Raw genomic sequence first — 5559 nt, 5'->3', positions numbered from 1 at the left:
GAGGTCAGGAGTTTGAGATCAGCCAGACCAACATAGTGAAACTCCATCTCTACTAAAAACATAAAAAATTAGCCAGGTGTGGTGACAGATGCCAATAATCACAGCTACTTGGGAGGCTGAGACAGGAGAATTACTTGAACTCAGGAGGTGGAGGTTGCAGTGAGCAGAGACAGTGCCATTGCACTCCAGCCCAGGTGACAGGGTGAGACTCTGTCTCAACAACAACAAAAAAAGAAACTCCATTCCTTGGAGCAATGAAAGGATTAGCATGGGGGGTGTGTCTAATAAAACTATCTCATGTTTTGAATCCAAACTTACACCTTACTGTGTCTTTGGATGTAGGCTTCCCCTGAGGGCTCTAAATGTGACGTGCTCAGTAGGTCTCCTGTGTTCCTAATATGCTAATATGCCCTGTTCCCCCCACCCCACAATCCTCTGGGCAGTGAGCTCTTCAATATCCATAATGCCCATACCTCCTTTTCATCAAACGGTGAGATTTTTTAAGGATTGGAGCCAGGAGAGAAAAATAAACAAACAAAAAAACCAGGTTAAAAAACGTCCTGACAGTGTACCATGACTCAGTACTAGCAATGTTCAAATGTCGTCTTGTGACCAGGAAAGTAAAATGGAGACAGAGAAGGATACATTAGATGAGAAGAGAGAACACTGGAATAAAGGGCAGGGAATGGTAAATCTCCCTTTAGCCTCTTCCTGTTAACTCCAGCTGGTTACTGCAGGAACTGAATATCGAATTTCTCCCTTATGGCTTAAACTCTGTATGCATGCCTAAAAAAGGAACAATCTCCCCCCGACCCCAAAAAAAGTGAACAATCTGATCCCATCACGTGGACTCCAGAGGGACAATCAGCTGTACAACAAATAACTAACATCTTAGCCTTAGGGCACCTTAACTACAAATGGCCTTTCTCCCTCTTCATACATAAATTGGAGGTATCACATCCAGGGTACTGACACAGAAAAACAGTGCTCATCAGAGACCTATAGGCTATGGTAGCCAACAGCTGGACCCCAAGGCTTGAGGGCTGCCTTCCTCTGTGAGAACAGTATCAGCCACTGCCCTTCTGTACAATTCTGTTGAAGAAATAATTATGGGTTCCTCCCTTACCATTTCTGTGTCTCATTCTCTTGAGACTTTTCTAAACTCTCATTATTCTCAATGGTTCTTTGTTAGTTGGTTAACCTCTTAGGAAATTTTGCTTTTTTCATCTCCAAATATTACTGTTTCCCACTATAATAATTATAAGGGTTATTTCCGCATTTAAAATGAGGAAACTGAGGCCAGTATAAGAAAATTAAATGCCAATTTATTCAGCTCCTGGGTGAGGTTTTATGGTCCCGGGGAAAGGGGGCCAAAGAAGTCCCGCTGACTTCCTGGGGCGTGGGGATTTTATGGCTAGGAGGAAGGAGCAACAGCTGGGTGCTCTGATTGGATCCAGGGGAGCGGGATTGGACAGGGCGGGCAGCTATTGGTTGGCTGGTTGTTGGGTGGGTTTTCCGGTGCGAGAGCCGGCCAGGGTTGCATTAGCCCGAGCCTTCCAGGGGAGCTATGCGGCGGACCTAGGTGCCAAGTGCAGAGCCTGGTGCCGGGTGCAGAGTCAGGTGCTGAGTGCAGAGGTGGGTGTGTCCGACCTCCCAGTGAGGCAACCGGCCTTACAATAATCTTAATCTGGTCACTCTCTTGCTGGGCCCTTCCTTCGAAACCCCGCATGACTGTGTTCTGATGAGTGACTAGCTTCTCACCCCTAGGACAGACCTACAAGAGATGCCACTAGATCATGCTGAAACAGGATGGTATACAGATGGGTCTTATTCAAGAGGAGAGGATGAAAATGTTAGCACAGAATATGCTGTGGTTTCCTTTCTTGAGGTAATTGAAGCCCATTCTCTTCCCCAAGCCAGATCAGCTCAAGTGGCTAAATTGACTGCCGTGACCCGAGCTTGTCGATTGGCAAAAGACAAGGCTGCAAACATTTACACTGACAGCTGCTCGCCATTTGAGGCTGCTCATGACTTTGGGATGCTGTGAAAGGAGAGAGAATATTTAACTTCCTCAGGGCAACCCTCCACCCCCCGAAGTACAACAAGTATCAGAAGCATTAGAAGGTATTCTAAAACCAAAGCTTTTGGCAATTATAAAATCCCCAGGTCACTCTGAATTGGACATTACTGAAAGTCGGGGCAATCAATTTTTGATGCTAAAGGTAAACAATCAGCGCTGGAGCCACCAGCCCCAACCTGGGAAATGGTCATAAAACCAAAAAACACTTAAAGACACGTTGAAAGAAACCCAGAGCTCAGCCCCAACGAAAGAGAAATTCATTTGGAAGCAGATGGGATGCCTGTCTCCCAAAACTGAAATGTGGTATGGACCTAATAACTAACCCATTATTCCACTGGGATGTAAGGTGCTCCTTATGGAATATGTTCATAATTTGACACACTGGAATCCAGATAAAATGATATCCTGGTGTAAACAATATTACTGGAAACCATCAGGTTTACTCCTGATGTGTTATTTGTCCCAAATATAACCCAGGGGAGCCCCTCCATGGGGCCCAGGGTCATTCTCCCCTTCCAGCTGGACCTTTTGAGGTATGGAAGCTTGAATTTACCCAGCTGCTACCATTATCTCAAGAATACAAGTGTATTTTGGTGATGGTCTACATGTTTCCTCATTGGGTTGAAAATTTGCCCTGCAGGCAAGCAATAGTAATGGCAGTTGGAAAAACCTTACTAGAAAAAATTATTCCACTATGGGAGGTCCCCTGTGAACTTCACAGTGATAGGGAAACTCATTTTACTGGGAAGGTTATTCAAAATATCTGTAAAATTTGGCCCAGATTTCCACATTTCCATTGTGCCTACCATCCCCAGTCCTCAGGACTGGCAGAAAAGACCAAAGGAATAATTAAAACTCAATTGTCTGGGTTCACGGAGGCGTTTCATCTCTCCTGCCCAAAGACTCCCCCAGTGCTGCTTACGCGCCAGTGCACACCTTTCGGAAAACATCAACTATCCAGTTATGAAATTATAACAGGAAGGCCTCTGTGTATATAACCAACCCAATTTTTCTCACGGGAGATATGTTGCCATATTGTAAGGGATTCATTCATCATCTTAAAAAAGGCCAAGATTGGTAAAGAGTTCCTTTCACAGTGCACTCCCTGAAGATGAGGTTTCTTGTCATAATCTGTGGCCTGGAGACTTTGTCTATTAGAAAAGACATTTAATAAAGGACTCCCTTCAACCTCGATGGAAGGGCCCATACCAAGGAACTACTGACTAATCCACGTGCTGCAAAATTAGAGGGTATAGATTCATGGATTCATCTCTCTCAGCTTAAAAAGGCACAACCTCTTGAGTGGACAGTGTCTCCCAAGAAGGATCTTCGCCTCTAGTTCACTAAACATCAACCTTCGATGTTTAGTGAGGCTTTAACAAATTACACCCAAAGGCCCAGGACTAGAAGCAGCTGACAGTTGTTGTGGACTGTTTAAACACAAGACGCAGGACCAGGCCTGTATTCAAAAGAATGCCCATGTTTATTGTATAATAGCCATTATGATTGTGGTCCTAGAGATGCTGGTGATGCCTATCTTATGCAGAAAAGGGCATTTGCCTTGTCACTTTTAACATCTTTTAGTAGTTAAAATGAATTTTACAGCCTTGCTTCTATTTATCCTATGTCCTCATGTCTTCTTGCCACTGCCACTCACTGCTGTCCACGAAACAAACCTGTTTCTATAATGGGCTCAGGACTATGCAGACAGATTACAAGAGGACCCACCTGCTGGATATGCGGACTCATGCCTCTTTCCAGCGGCTCCAGCCTATCATGGTGGGTATCCCCCTTCCAAGGTCAGGGTGGGATAGAATACCAAAAATTCATGACATCACAGAAATGGTCTGGTATCCTTAGTGCTGGTATAACAAAAGACAATATATGTAATTGGCCCATTAAAAACACTCTTAAGAGCAAGGGACATGGGAAAAGCTTTTCAACAGAAAGGACTGGCTCACTAGTTCTTACTTTAGCAGCCCCCCAACTAAAAGAGATGGTGGTAACCACACCCCCCAAAATGGTCCATTTTCAAAATGGGATAATGCAAATTTGGGATGGGTTTGTGTGACTCACCCCTTCATTTGGCCAACTCAGCCAAAATGCTCCTTTATGCTGGGAGCAAAGAAATCACACCAAGGACCAATGGCCACACAGTACAAGAGATACGCAGAGGATACCTGGAGAATGCACTGACCGCATTATTATACTACAAGATACTGACTGGGGTGCTACCAATTGGGTACAGTGAGCAGGTGTTTATTGGCGAGCTCCAAATGGCACGCACTGGCTATGTGGCACTAACTTACAGCCATGGTTACCTCCAGGATGGTTAGGACAATGTTCCCTAGGTTATGCTTGGGCACAAGGATGAGTAATTTAGACCCTGCCAAAACCAGGAAACCTTTTTCATTTATGATCTCGCTGAACATGTTGTGTATTCTGATACTATGAACACTTAGCTTCAATCTTCGTTCATGTCATATGGCATATAGAGGTATATAAGATGTTATATGGCATAGAGGCCTTAACAAATTATACCCAAAGGTGTTCAGTGATGGCTGCATGCGTATCTCTTCACTAAACCATGGGATTTCACTTACGAGGAAAGCTGCGGTGCAAAACTGTATGGTTGTGTGTACACGCACTACAGCTCAAGTGGGAGCCTGTACCATCATAAAAATTGAATGTTGTACTTATATTCTAGACTAATTGAATAACATAACCCAACTTATGACTAATTTTAAAACCCAGATAACCAAGCTGTCAGATCCAAAACATCCAGAGGACCACCGAGGACATGCTTGTAACACCTCTTTCCGCCTCCTTATGAGTAATCAGGTGGGACTCCCATAAAGGGGAGTGCCAGTCTTTGCTGTCTCATCCTTACAAGCAGTTGCTGTGAATCTTCTCTCTCCCAGGGTGTACTATCTATTCTGCACCTAACTTTCAAAATTTTCTTATGCAATAAATTAGTCTATGCTGCACTTCTTTTCCTTTTTCTTTTATTAAAAAATGTTTTTTAAAAAATATGGAATGCTTCATGAATTTGCATGTCATTCTTGCACAGGGGCCATCTAATTTTCTCTGTATTGCTCCAATTTTAGCATATGTGCTGCCAAGGCAAGCGCTGCTATGTCTGATTAAATTTTCTTTTTTTTGAGACCGGGTCTCCCTCTGTTGCCCAGGCTGGAGTGCAGTGGTGCAATCTGAGCTCATTGCAGCCTTGATCTCCTGAGCTTAAGTGATCCTCCTGTCTCAGCCTCCTGAACATCTGGGACTACAGGCCGAATCACCTTGCCCAGCTATTTTTTGTGGTTTTTGTAGAGGTGGATTTTGTCATTTTTCTGCTCAAAACTCTCCAGTGGTTTCTTACTTCATAATAAAACCCAAAGTTCTTGCCATTGCCTACAATGCTTTAGCCCCCAGAAAATGAATTCTGTATCATTTTCATGTGTTATACTTTTCCCCCACCACTT

The 5559-nt window shown here is 43.9% G+C and overlaps 1 non-coding gene across 1 annotated transcript; it reads right to left on the bottom strand.

Moving 5' to 3' along the window:
* Positions 1 to 5105: 5105 nt before the first annotated feature.
* Positions 5106 to 5211, bottom strand: LOC119474076. Its single transcript, XR_005203374.1, has one exon. It is a non-coding gene; the product is annotated as a U6 spliceosomal RNA (small nuclear RNA).
* Positions 5212 to 5559: the final 348 nt, after the last annotated feature.

The sequence above is a fragment of the Cebus imitator genome, unplaced genomic scaffold (genome assembly GCF_001604975.1).
Source record: "Cebus imitator isolate Cc_AM_T3 unplaced genomic scaffold, Cebus_imitator-1.0 Scaffold207, whole genome shotgun sequence".
In the NCBI taxonomy this organism is placed as follows: Eukaryota; Metazoa; Chordata; class Mammalia; order Primates; family Cebidae; genus Cebus; species Cebus imitator.
Note: the sequence above shows the minus strand (reverse complement) of the source record. Positions and strands in the feature narration are given on the sequence as shown.